General features: G+C 34.5%; 1 pseudogene; it reads left to right on the forward strand.

Annotated features, from left to right (window-relative positions):
* The first annotated feature begins 9,164 nt into the window (after positions 1-9,164).
* On the forward strand, positions 9,165-12,742 carry LOC105248935 (annotated as a pseudogene).
* The last annotated feature ends 2,966 nt before the right edge of the window (positions 12,743-15,708 follow it).

A 15,708-nucleotide genomic window follows, 5' to 3' on the forward strand; every position in this document is an offset into this window, starting at 1 on the left:
GATAGAAACGCGTGCGGTTTAACCCCGCTGGCGGGAGGGAAAGAGAGAAAAAGGAGAGGTAATGCTATTCTATTGCCGACATTAAAGTTATAAATCCCATGTCCCGCGCAGACGGTAGGACGGGATAATCCTGTAATCAGGCGATGCGAATGAACTTAAAGAGGTCCTTCTAAGCAAGCCAGCAATAATGTTCCCGATGATTTCTCGCAACAGTATTGAACAAATGGTGAATAACCAGCATCCCACTTTTTTGTTTCTGCGGCGAATCGTTAGTGCATTTTTAAAGCGTAATTTTGCGTATTTGAAAAGAAATTTCAATTTCTCTTTCCTTACTTGGGAAAAAGTTCCTAAATATTATATATATTGTTATTATATTTTTTATATATTTCCTTTGCGCCATTTGATTTTACTTTAAAAATAAAAAGCTATTTCTTTTCTTAGTAATTAATAATTTTTATTAATGCGTCATTATAAATAAAATAAATAAAATTAGTGCACTGAAGGATTGAAAGTGAAAACGATTATTTCAAAAAAAGAAATTCTCAGCGTGGCACGATATTTTTGTACGGTTTTGTGATTTTTAAATCAGAATCTTCGCTTTCAATCGACATTAATTAAAGACTAATTGTAAGATGAGTAACGCGGTTAATATGAAAAAACTCGCCATTTTGCATTCATCTCAAACAGCCGTGAGTAGGTGACGCGCTTCGGGAATCTTCTTGTCGAGAATCTCGCTCGTCGGCGTCGTTCTCTTAATCGCGGCGTTTTTGCTTTTCTTCGCGCGTGCTTCGTTATATCGGAATGATAGCGGAATAATAATGTAAGAGTGGAACGCGCGCGAATTCCTGAGCGGCGAGGAAACGCCAGGACCGATAATTGCTTTAATTCATGCAGCTATGCCACGGCTTCTGATCCGCGCGAGTTGATAGGACGCAATCGTGCGTGCATAGTTAGTTGACAAGTATGACAGCCTCTCCGCAAACGCGTATACAGGTAATATTAATCGCATTCTTTTGTGCTTATAATGTCTCTCCGAGACATTTTTGCATCGCGAATATAAAGCCGACAGTTGGACATTCTATTGCCAGCGTTCACTTGTTCACCATATTTAATGAGTCTGGCTGCCGCAGACGACTCGATGAGAATGCAACTACGATCCCTTAATTTCTCCCTTTCAGTCTAGACTCTTGCTTTTCTCATTCCTCGTCTTTACCGCGGAAATAAAAATGCGTAGACGATTCAAATCTCATAGTCGATGAATAAATTCTCTTTAATTTTTGCAAATTGTTAAATCGATTGATCACAATTATGTGTCATTGTCTTATAAATTTAAAGATTTATACGCTTTTTAATTTTTATATAGTAACATTTAATAAATATATATCTCTTTAAATTATAAAAATACGTGGAATAAATATTTATAACAAATTTTTCGACTGGAGCACATATGACCGACACATTCGAACAATTCTTTTTCTAATTATTTAACAAGATACAATTTATTTCATTTATTATTATTCGTCGTTGAAATTGATACATTATTGCGATCTTTTAAATTCTTAACCTGTCTTTTTCGTCTACGTTGATTTTCCATGAATGCGACGAGGTGATAGGGCAGACTTTCGTGACACTTGTGCGATGCTTATTTCCGAGCCACTCTCGCGAACGTCTCTCGAAGATTCAATCCAAATGCGCAGCTTTGAGCTTCTCTCCTGACTGCTCGTAGGAAATACCGTTTTATACGTGTGCACGGACTTGTTCAACTGCATGTGCGACCGCACAGTCTCTCCCGGCAATTCCAAAAGTAGCATCGCACTTTGCATTTTTATTGGCGCATTACATTATCCTCGCTGGCCGATGGCGGTACGCGGAGTAAAAGACTGTCTCCGAAAGATACATACGTGCGCGCACGTCGCGCTCAGCACCTTAGGAATCCACCCGAGGCGGACGCGGAGTGCCTCGAATCTCTTTATTGGAAATTTCGCCGATAACCGATGCTCCATTAAGCCACCGCCGCGAAGAACGTGCTCGCGCGAGTATCGGCACCCTATGCATAAATTAATGGCGCGGCATGCTTCCTCACGTCTCAAGGATTCGGGTGCCGTGCCACGCCATCGCGTCGATACGCTCGCGGATCGCAAGAACCCGACCACCAGAAGGAGTTGGAACTTATTCGGGCGCATCTCTCGTTAACGGTACCTCGTTTCCGTCCCGAACCGCTGAACATGTTTCTTCGAAACACACACGTTACGCTCGAGAAATTAAAGTTTCTTTGAGAGCGGGAAGAGCGAAAGCGTCGGTTCATCGCATAATCTCGGTGCAGGCAGATATATCCGACAGTGTTTTCATTTATCGCGAGATGACTGCTGAAGCGAGTTAATAAGGGAGTCGGCGCGGACTTTGCTGTCCCCGGACTCTTGATGAGCTTCAATTTATTCGCAAAGCTTACGGAATATAATAAATGCCTCTCTCCTGCACAAGAGCGATTAACTATAGCGGCCGGATTGCGTGCAGGCAGATAGCTGCGCGTCTGTAAACGACAGCCATTATACTTTCATTTCGCGAACGAACTTAATGAAACAGATTCGTTGAATGTACAATTATGCGCGTGTATGAAGCAATTTGTTTTACAGTCGGGATTACTATCAGCAGCTTAATCGCTTTCTTGATTTCTGGAGCTTTGATCAAAAGCAAGGACTCTCCTTTTTTTCTTATGATACATTACGACTTTGTTGAAGAGCTCGCTTTAATTTTTATTCGTCGTTTTCCTTTCTACGTTCTCGCATAATGTTATTGACAATGTAACCAATATCTGGTGAAATTTATACGTGCTTCGATCGGTACACATGAATGCATTATGCGTTTTCAGTACGATATATGTGCAAAGTGTATATACTCGTAAAGAACTAAGAGAGAAAGGGAGAAAAAGAGAGACAATGGTGTCAGAGAGACTCCCTGAATGCAATGCGATACTTATCGATCAATTGTCATACTCGTGAAATAACTGACATGATATACGCTGTGTGTGATGTATACATACACAAGTCAAACCTGTATTCGCTTTTTAAAATAGTTTAATTTAAAATGTTTATTATATCGCAATGATATAATAAGTAGACATATAAAAAGGCACACACGCACATAGATGCGTATAAATAATTTATCGATCGTCTCATTAAAACATTTTAGTCATCAGCATCCTGTATTTCTCAAAATAAATAAATAGTTATCAATCATGATTATCAAGTGATAAATTCCTTTTTAAATAGTATACACAAGTACAATTTTATCTTAAAGATGTAATTTAAATCATTGTAATATAGCTAAATTAGAATCCTTTGCGAATTTCTTTTTTCCGTGATGCCGATTAATTGCGTTTGTGCTTTATACACTTGTTGCGATTGCTTCACTCGTGTTATTTGCAACTGCCAAATCATGATTTTTGACAGTTTATGAAAAAAATAAAATTAAAGAAAGAAAAGTGAAAAATATTATTCTCACCATGCTTACTTTAAAGCTGTCATTGAGGAAATCGCATATAATTTGACAAATCAATAATAGTAAAAAAATTAAATAAATTTGTTTAACTACCTTTTTGTTACGTTAATGAAAGTTTTCTTTCTTTTGGAATATATTCAAGATTCCTTTAAATAAATTTTACAAAACGTATAACCTTTAATATATTATTAACTTTTAATATGTTATTTAATATATTATATATGTATATAATTAATTTATAATTGTTGCATAATTATTCATTAAGAATTATATAATTATATTTTATCGACTTTAAAAACGGCTAAAATATTGTATTTAAAAGCAAGATTATTTTACATTGCGTATTTGTATGATTTTGTGTTATGATTCGGGACATATTTAACAATCGTGCTTTTCTTTTTTACATGCAGATTATTTTAAAACTATCGGTTATTCTTTTAATAACAGATTATAAAGTCATATTGTAGATATGGATGTGGAACCTTTTTAACACAAATGTCAAGTAGTATTTAAATAAAATTAGTTATCTTTTTATTTTTCAACAGTTATGATGTTCAAATATTTAAAGATAAAGAAATATAAGGATAAAGAATATCTTTTGCATTAGTTTTTTTAAATTTAATTTGAAGGAAAAAGAAAAATTGCCCATATATATATAATTATATATAAAATCATGCATAGAGAGAGAACATTATATTCTACTTAATAACATATATCAAAGAAGCCAATAGACTTGCACTATTATATGTAATATATATTTAAATATATAATTATATATTTAAATATATTTATATATATAATATAATTATATTATAATTAATTACACACACACACACACATATATATATATATATTTTTTTTTCTCAGATTGTATTATCTGTAAAAGGAATTAAATAACGCGCGCTTTGTAATGTTTTAATTTAAAAAAATCAGAAAAAAAGAAAAACGTAAAGAAATCTAGAGAGATAGAAAAAAGGGCTCAATTCGCGCAGACGCTCGTTGCTTTCGTTCATGTTTCAAAACATGAGCCATCTCATTGAGGACCACATCGGATTTCATGAATATCGTATTAGATATGTTATCACATATATGTCGTTTTAAAGGCCGACACTTGATTCGAATGCACGATAAAGTGAGACGTAACGTCAACTCGGCTTATTTTGCGAACCGAGTTACATTTCCTCGGAGAATACGGCGCCGAAAATGGGATAGAGCACTGGAAATGGATCTGCGGTTTTGTGTTGGGAAAATCATGTCGCATTCACTTTATCTTATTCGTAGTTTCCGGTCGATTTTCTTCAGGAAGAACGCGGCAGGAGACAGTAACGGTTGCGACTATCGGACCCGGCAAGCCTAAAAGAAAAGAAGAAAAAGTCCATTATAAAGGCCGTAGACCGATTTCATTTTATCGCGACGTTGTCATCGGCGAATTACCGCGTAAACCGCCTGCAATGTTCGAGTGGATATTACATTGGATCTGCAATAACTGTAAGCGTTTCAGAATTTATATCGCGCTTCGATCCCGCGCGACCATCATATTGAACACAACGCGCGATTTGCTAAGCTCCTTATCGTGCTGAACAATATTTGATCAATTTATTTTTGAAAATGCATGTTATTTTTTTGCTTCTAATAGTGCCAGTTTTTAATCGAAAATTACTAATTCGATTAATATCTTTGACATACATTTATAAAGTAAATAGTTATATTCTTTATTTTTATATTATTAATATTTAATCTTTTGGTGATTTGCTTAATTAATCATAAATGTATATTATTCAAATACAATTTATATGTAATATTTTCTTACGGAACAAGCGACTTTTATGGTTTCCATAATATTTTGATTTGTCAGGAAGAATTATTCAACACAAGAAAACTTTAGAATGTTTTATCTTTACAATTGTTCTATAAAAAAGTATACTGTTTTAGCTGTAAAGTTTTAAATAGTCTCCAACAAACTATAATAAAATGTCTGATTTGCTTGAACATAATTAATGAGCAGAATAATCTCAAATTACACACATGCATATACATATCTAATATATTATGTTCTATTGTATTGAAAAATTATTTAATGATTGCTAGTTCAAAAGCCTTTATTTGCGAAAACTTACTCGAAAATGGGCATAGTAGATCACGAAATCAACAAGCAAGCAGAGACTCGCGAAATCGGCCGTTGAATCGTGGCCAAAAATCGGAAAAAGGAACAGGTTTCGAGGCGACTAGTTTTGGATTATTCGCCAGGGTTTCTCACTTTTTAATCTATCGCTTTTTTCCCTTTTTCTCTATTCTTCCACCGCATTTTCTTCTATTCTCACCAACACACGCAGTGTTCAATACACCACATCATCTCTTTCGTCGTTTCTGTCCGTTTTCTCGCAGAACGATAAATTTCCCGGACTTAAATCCCGACCACGACCGCCATCGACCGCTTCCGCTTCCACAGTGACTATGTACCACACGGAAATGCGGTTTGTACAAGCTTCGTGCCCCCTTGTTTACCGGCCTGACGACATATTTACGAGAGCTGGACCCCCTCGATTCAATCTCGATATTTGGTTTGACTCTCTCTGTCGCTCCTGACGCTCTGTACCTCGCATTCTTCCCGGGACGAGACTTATCAGACACTTTCGCTTGCTGTTTTTATGCCACACATCCATCTTCTCTCTTTTGATCTTTTTATCTCTCGTGTCGTTTCATTCGCGTCTCACATGCTGACGTTGCATCGGAGTAAGCGAATTATTAAGAGCGCACTCCATAAAACCATTCATTGTTTTCCACGTAGCTGAATTTATCGTCTTGGCGGTATCTCGTTAAAACCTCCTCTGTACCGTGCAACGATACTAGTTTAGGGCGGACCCCTTGGCGTACGTGTCTATGTACTTGCATCCTGAACGTAAGCACGATACACGTCCCCGAATTAACTCGGTTAAGCGATAATCGATCGTCCTTCGTCTTAGCATTCAAGGTAAGAAGTAACAAAGTCATGCCAATTTTTCTGAGCGCAGAATATATTATCATTTGTGTTCAAATAGTTTTTAATATTCACAAGGAACACTTTTACCAAAATTTGCTAAATTTTAATCTTTGAATTTGTCATGATTAGTTCCTTATCTGAAATATTCAGGACTGGAATTTGTAATCTTGTGATATAAGAGAATTTTTAAAAAATTGAAATGAACAAAAAGTAACATTTGTTAATAAGTAAATATCACAAAGATTTATTCTATATAAACTATCATACAGATTTCACTCAATTTTATATTTATGATAATTTTTTTTAATAGACTTTTTTTAATAGACAGTGCATCTTGCAAAATGCAATCTATTATTTATATAGTATAATATATTTATATCAGAGAAATTAATATATATCAATTTTAGCGTGATTTTATTTTGCTCTCGTATTAAGTTGTAGAAATTATAGCAATAACGAAGATGAGAGAGAAGTCCTAAGATCTTGTCATTACTAAGAGTAGGAGAAAATAGTTGAATGATATCGAAACTTTATTATGACATCATAAAAGGGATAGACTGTATGATTGCCGCCCTTCATTCGTCATTCGATTCACGAACGCACTCAACCCTCTTCAGATTATATGATAGCGAGGGAGTCAACGTGTCACGTGTCGAATTTATGTATGATTCACATCAATTTACTGTTCGTTTTCAAAATTATCATTTGAAGCAGGATTTTAAATTATGTAAATTGTTATACAATTAACCGCTCGCATTTTTATATCACTTCGCCCCACTTCCTGCTACATAAAATATCTTATAATTGATCGCCCATACGGCAATCGACATTTTAATCAATCCTCTGTGTCTATATTAATCGTTAATTGAATGTTTAATAATTAAAATATTGTCGGTAATTAACGTGTGGAATTGAATATAATAATAATAGTAGCGTTACAAAATTAATGTATGGTCTCAAGTATTAAATATTCGATATCTCGAATATCGAATCAGAAAACTGAATTTATACCATAAAGACAGTGATTAAAAATTTTTATATTATTTTTAATTAATAATTGAGATTTTTTACTGTATATTCTATTTTGTATATATAAAAATATGTATCTGCATATATATATATATATATATATATATATATATACACATGATATAAAACTATATATATATATATATATATATATATATATATATATATATTATATGTATATGTATAATATGCATATAATATGTATATAAAGTAATTGAATATATTTTATTTTTTAATTATTTATTATTTTACTAGTATTCCTGTAATTAATATTTTTTTTAATAATCTGCATATCTTATGTGCAATATAAATGAATGTAACATCATAATAAGTGCTAATGTTGGCGTAATCGGCCTTCAGTTTCTACATAATTCACTGCTGTAATTATGACGCTTGGAATGGCGAAGGCCCGAAATTGACAGGACAATAGACAACGCCGGGGATGTTACGAAACAACGGAACTGCGATTCAACGATCAAATCCATATCGCTGCCTCCCAAAATTTCAGGTTCGGTTCAGCAATGACAGCATCGGCGATCAGTATCGATCTGGTCTTTCGTCATGACAAGATGGAGATGATCGTCGCCAATGATCAGAGGAATCGTACGTCGTGTTCGCAGACATCGAATGCTTGGTGACGCAGCAAAAAATCAAATAGCCTATCAATACAATTTTCGATGAGTTCGCGCAGTCGTTCCACTGTAGATTCACGTCGATTGGAATCCTCCTGACTTTTGCATAAATTGCACGAACATTTCGATAAACTAATCGCGCGTAACCGTGACAACAGACTCCGGTTGGAATTTTAACGGCAGTGTCGAAATCAAGCGATTTGGCAATGTTACTGGCGAAAGCGATATATCCGATTTTTGCTTTTATTTCTCCTCGCATTTCCGATATTTCGCCATTGTTAGAGTGAAAGAAGAAGAAATCACTGGAATTGTCGTTGAAGTCGGTAACGCACTCGTTTCGGCGCCGCCAAATCGACTAGCCGTTTCGAAATCTACTATTGCTCGTATACGGACCTGGAATATGGCTAGTACGCCGTAACAGATCCTGTTTATGATGTTGATAATAGCCAACCGTTTCCTTTTAAAGTGGTTGTCTTAGTTGAATTCGTTCGCCTCCGATTAGATGACTATATCTTGTCACAATTTATTCGATCAATATTGTAATAGAAAATGTTTAATCTTAAAAAGCGCAATAAAAAGGCTGACAATCTTTTTAAATTAATTTATATTAAAAAATTCTTATTTTATAAAAATAACAATAAATACGTTTTAATTTACATTTAATAAAATAATTTAAAGGAAGAAAAAAGAAATGATTTAAAGATCCATCCGAGCAATCGGACACGAAGCCATTTGAAATTATCAAACCGAAAATCCGACTACAACATAAAATGAGCGCACAATTAATTACGTAAATAAATGGCAGAGAAAAGGAACCCTCCATCTGATATACGTTTAATGAAAAAGAAAAAAAAATACCTGCCACGCGTGGAAAATCGAGTCGGTTAAACTGATTAAGCACGTTCCTTCCTTCATAAGTTTCATCCGGGTAAATGTTTTTCATCTTCGCGCCGCTCCATTAATTACTCGTTGCGTATTATTACAAGGGCGAAGTGAAATCTTTTTTCCCCGAAAAGATCTCCTCAATGATTTCGGCAAAGATGAAGGAAACTACGGAAGCTTACTTGGGCACGGCCATCAGGGACGTCGTGGTCCCGGCGTACTTCAATGACTCTCAATGTCAGGACGCGGGCTCTATCGCCGCCCTGAATGTCCCGAGGATCATTAACGAGCTGACCGCAGCCGCCATCCCTTATGGACTTGACAAAAAGAAGAGTCACGATAAACAGAATGTTCTGATCTTCGATCTCGGCAGCGGTTCTTTCAGTCAATACGTATCAATACTGACTATCGATAATGATATATTTGAAGTTTGCGTGCCCAGTTCAGATATGTGGATAAGAAAATAATCCACATATTTCAAAATGATTTTTTTATGATTTATAATTGTCATAAATGCATATTGTATAAAATATTTACAATAATAACAATGAAACATTAAAAAAAACAATGAAATATTAAATAATGAAATATTAAAATTATATATTTTGTTTAATTCCAATTAATTGCTTATTAATATAAAATGCTTATGTTACAATAATTTAACATTAACAATATATGTGTAATAACTATCATTTCTTCATCTAAAAAATAATTTACATCAAGTATATAAGTTTTTGAGTTAACACAACATTTTATGATTTTTTTTTTCTGCTCTCTTTAATATTTATTTTTTATTATTATCAATAATATTTTGAAAGGTTAAAGCAACAGCCGGTGATACTCATCTCGGCGGAGAAGATTTCGATAACCGTCTGTCGCACATTTTGCGCAAGAGTTTGCGAGAAAATACGAGAAAGATCTGATGAAGAATAAACGAGCTGTTCAAATCGAGAATTGCTTGCAAGCTTGCCAAGAGGACACTATCCTTTTTTTACTCAGGCCAGTCTCGAAATCGATGCTTTGTTGGATGCCATCAACTTTTACACCTCGCTCACGCATTTCGAGGAATTAAACCAACATCTCTTTAAAAGCACTCTGGAGCCCAGTGGGAAAGGTGTTATGGGATGCTAAAATGAATAAGACAAAGATCCATATGGGATATAGTTTTTGTCGATAAATCAACAAAGATGCCACGTTCAAAAGTTCCTACAAGTTAATTTTCATGTCATTATCTTGTCTTTATTTTGACATATCGACACGGATATTTCATAGATATAACGTATTGAAAATAGTTTCCCATTTAATCAGGCAAATTAACACATTTGTTGACTCAATGTCCTGCGATGAAAGCCAAGATAATATCAAGTGCTTATATTCGGTGACAAAACACATTAAAATTCGATTCAATTTCCATGCGCTACTGCCATTCTCTTTTCCTGTTACACGCAGAAAAGTTGTAGGGGTGGCACGCAAAGAAAACACGAGGCTAGTCCCCAGGTGTTCGTTACAGCATTAATGAGCTAGATGACAAAATCAACAGACACTCCTGTTATTTCCATCGTAACTGTAGAGAAACAAAATATATTTTTATTCGATAAAATTCCGAGAATCGATGACACTTAATTTTTGATCGTTTCTTTAGGATTTCTTTAACGACAAGGAATTAAATAAATCCATAAGGCCGAACGAAGCTGTAGTCTATGATGTGACAGGCTGCTATTTTACATAATGATCAGTCCGAGGCCATACAAGATTTGTTATTGTTCGACGTAGTTTCTCTATCGCTTGTCTAGAAACGGCCAGTGATGTAATGACGACTCTCATCAGACGCAATACGACTATCCTGACGAAACAAACGCAGATATTTACCACATACTCTGACAATCAGTCGGACGTGCCGATACAAGATTATGCGAAAAAGGGAAAAGAGAAAAGGAATGACCAAAAATAATAATCTTTTAGGAAAGTTCGGGCTCTCACGAGGGATATCTGATCGAAGGCTGAGATCAAAATAAATTTCGAATATGGTAAAATCAAACAATATCGTAATTTAGAAATAATTGAAAATATATAAATACTGGAAAATATAAAAAGCAAGAAGGTATTCTGTGATTTAATTTTTATAAAAGTATTTTTTTCATTTGTTTTCCAATTGCTCTTTAAAAAAAAAGCATGTTATATCGATATTCGAAAGTCTCTTCTTCATTTCGTGATGCTGATTAGCTATTGCGCTTGTTCTCGCTCCATTCGTGTAATTTGCAACTATCAAATCATGAGAACAGTTTGACAGTTTATGAAAAAAATAAAGTTAAAGAAAATTAAAGGAAAAAAAATGAAAAAGATTATTTTCACCGTGCTTACTTCATGGGTATCTATCATAGTGGAGATTGCGTATAACTTGACAATTTAATAATTACAAAAAAATTAAATAAATTTGTTTAATAATTAATTTCCGTCCGCTATGTTGACGAAGTTCGACATTCTTCGTTTGTTTTGGAATATATTCTCTCAGGATTTCTTTAAATAAATTTTACAAAACATATATAACTATTATTACTCATAATATTTAATATTTAAAAGTAAACTACAATGCTTCTTATATTTTATTTTTAATGATTATTAAAGTTCATCATCTGGCGGTGGCGGCGATCAATTTAAAAAGTTTGATATTTAAAGAATATTTATTGTTATATTGCAATAAATCCTCCAATTTTCTTATATATGTATAGAGTTGTTGTAATTTTAATGACCAAGTATAAGCAAGACACATAATATATGACTAGGTATTTAATTGCGCTTAAGACTCGAATTTAATTATTCCTATTGGCGCAACTTTTTTTGTTGTCCTCAAAGGAACAGTTGCTTTCTTGTCAAGACTCGCTGCAGCGCCTTCTTTACCGCAGTTGACTGCTTTAATGATCACCGATCAGTAATTAAAAGAGAGAGCCTTCAGGGCTCAAACCGCTAATAAACGTTTCCGACGATCGACGTCGGAGATAAGAAAACAATCCTACGGGGCAATAGGCTCCGGAATGAACTGTACCAAGATGCGAGTCTTGTAATAAAAAAAAAGAAAAAGAGAGAAAAAAAGGATCCTCGAGAGAGAGAATGTATAGCTCGGCTCAAAGGATAAAAGCGGAGGCAGAGGACGATTCTCCCATGTCTCGAGATTCCTTTCTGCCCGTTGCCATCGGCGTACGAATCGGAAGGGGCTCTATTGGAATTGTCAGACTGTTCGGATAAGCATCCGGATGCTGGCGGTCGGCAAACGGAACGAAGTCGAAGGGGAGAATGAAAGAAATCGAAAGGGCAAACGGCCGGCATAGTTGAAAGAGGGAGACTGAGCGAGGAGGAGAGGTGTCGTGAGTTTTACCATGAAATTTTTTTCGTTCTTATGTTACATTTGACATCGATGCCAACTGATTGTCTCCGCAACGAAAAAATCAATGAATAAGAAGAACCAAATAACGATTATCAATGACAAGGGACGCCTCAGCAGAGGAGATATTGAACGAATGGTGAGCGAAGCGGAAAGATATCATGCCGAGAGCGAGAAATAAAGGGAAAGAATAGCAGCTAAGAACAACCTAGAATCATATTGCTTTAATATGAAGAGCACGATCGAGGAAGAGAAGGTCAAGGAAAAGATACTGGAGGCTCATCGAAAACGCATCAGCGAAAAGTGTAACAAAATTATCAAATAGATGGACACCAACACGTTAGCACCAAAGAAGTCGTTCGGCACAAAACTGAAAGAAACTGAAAAGATATTCTTGCACTTTTTATTCGATTCCACGTATCTATGATAATGATATAACTGAATATGACAAATAACGGAGAGAGACATACATCACGTTTAGCGTTGTTTTTTTAGCTTCTATTGGACTAAAACTTAGATGGTAGAAAAAAAATTTCGAAATTGATATCCGTCTATTTATAAGATATTAAATAAAGTCTTGTATACTATCTTTAAATCATTTATATGTATATATATATGTTATCCGTCTATTTAATATCTTATAAATAGACGGATAAGAGATATAATTGATTAATTATGGAAATATACTATGGCATTAATTATATATGTATAGTTGTTCAGAAAAAAGATCAAAAAAGGGAAGAGAAACAAAGAAAGCGAAACTATATTACAAAATTATATTGCAAATTCATTAAATAAATTTATATTTCTTTTTGATATACTTAAGATATATAATATGTTGTTATAAAATAAAAAAATAAATGAAAAAGTGTGTGAATTTATTGCAATATTAATTGCAATATTAAAGAATAATAAAATTTTTTTAAATCTTTTATGATATTTCCTTGGAAATATTACTTCTACATATGATTGAATATTTTCCATTTGATGGTATTCATTTTATTATCTACTATTATTGAGAAATATCTTGGAATTCCTATATTTGCTACTATTGATAATGAAAAGCCATTATAACAATTGATGAATACATTACAATAATGACTGCATCATTATAAACGTATAACAATTTTCAGATATCCGATTATAAAAAAATTCTGTGAAAGCCATATTGTACCAAGCTTTTCAAGATATGGTAGACAAACTGCTGCTGGTAATAATAATCCGACTATCGAGGAAGTAAATTGTAAATTAATGATGCAAAATAAATAATGAAAAAGAGTTAATATATCATTAAACATTATTCAATTATTCAATAATTTCAGAATTCTTTCAATGAACTATTTTAATAATGATACTAAGATTGTGACTATGATTTGTAATAAAATAATTTACTAACAAAAATTAATTTACTATATATTAATTACAGAGCTAAATCACAAAATTTCTGCATTCATTCAGACACACACAAGAAACTTTATATATAAATTAAATTCTAAATATACCTTTTAAAAATTTTACAATAAGATTTTATGCAATAGCTTATTATTTGTTACTCTAGCAACACACAAGTTTTACCAAAGACAAAGTTAAATTATTTTTTGAACTATGTAAGCTTCTGGAAAATTGATAGTTTTATTGTAGTAACATCTTGTTGGTAAACAAGGTAATTTACAAAGAAATAGAGACATTTCGATTATGAATTCCAACATGTTATTTATTGTAAGCGAGCTTGAGAAATGTAATTACCGTAATTATCGTAATGATTTCGTACACATTTGTATAGGATAATATTGTCAGACTAACAACGACCTAGCGTCGTCGCTTACAGGTGACGCGCGAATGTGTGTAATTATTATGTTGCTTTCGCATAAAAACGTAAAATTATATATGGTAATATTTATACAGCGAGAACGTTAAATATTAATAGTCTTTAGAGCTACAATGTGTGATAGCTTACGAATTAATGGAACGTTTCTTCTCGTAAAAAATACATATCCAGAGCACCATGTTTCAATTAATTTTTTATGTACAACAGCTGCGTCTTGCGGGGAAGGGGGGAAAATGAAGAAGATGACAATTCGATACTGCCGCCACAATAGCGCAATGCTGCTCGCAAACACATTATAACGGTGGCTGTTACATCCGATTAACGGCAAGATTACAATATTCACCGCAGCCGATTCGCAAATATCGAGAAATAAACGAGGAACAGAAACTGACTATTATGCCGCAAAATTTTATGCCCTGTACTCAGTCTTTCTCGTCGTTATCGTCATCGCAATTATTATCATCTGATTTCGGTTTGCGACACGCTACCTTTGTATCCGTGCTGTCTGCGATTATACTGAGTTGTATCAAGCGTTTGAGATCAACCGCGATTTGCTTTATGAATGGGCGCAACGTCAAGAGGATTTATAATGCGCGGGGACAAATAAAATCGGACATTTCTTTCTTTGAGTCACGAGGCATGGTCGGGATGGATTTCGTCTCGAGATCCTTGGGTCCTCGGTAAATGTTCCATTACCGAGCTTAAAGATTCGGAGGTCCATCCTTCCGTGTAATTTCGTTCATAGTCTCTTCTCCGCCCTCGATAGAATAGCGACGAGCGGGGAGGGGGCAATTGATAATGGAAGAAAGGCGTGAGTTACAAACGGAAATGTAAGATAGGAAAAAGGTCGAAATATGAGTTTTTTTTTCTTTATCGAAGTGACCGTGGCATAAAATTTCTCGCTGAACCACCATGGAGGCTCGAATACGACACGCGATTTATTCCGCGATACTTTCGAGAGTCCTTGGTGGAATATCGTATAGTAAGAGTAAATAAGATCACAAGCGTCATAGGGGCCGATAAGAACCCCGGGAGTTAGAACAATACGTAAAAGTAGTATTTCGTTGTACATGTACATGTGTTAGCACAAGAATGTGTATGTGTATGAATAGGTTTGCACTTAATCTCTACTTATTATTATATACACATATAATGCTGCTCCAGTTGTCTGCATCGCTGAGTTATTTAAATGCCGCGCAGAAATTGCTTAAACAGAACGTGAACTCTCCTTATTCTTATATCACACATCGTATATAAGAAGGCACCACAAATAATTAGTTCGAGAACCTGGCGACTTGTTTCGCGAGCGATAGATTAGTATACTAACGACAGGTAACGTGCACTCTCGGATCTTCATCGTCTTGCGTTTCTTTCGCGAAAGGTCCTTTAAACGCAACGGATTATTAGCATCTTCGAGCGTCCATAGGTGCGTATCTACAGGCGAATGATGCACCGAAATTACATTGCACGGTGCTATCGT

This window comes from Camponotus floridanus, unplaced genomic scaffold (assembly GCF_003227725.1).
Source record: "Camponotus floridanus strain SB8 unplaced genomic scaffold, Cflo_v7.5 scaffold50, whole genome shotgun sequence".
Lineage (NCBI taxonomy): Eukaryota > Metazoa > Arthropoda > Insecta > Hymenoptera > Formicidae > Camponotus > Camponotus floridanus.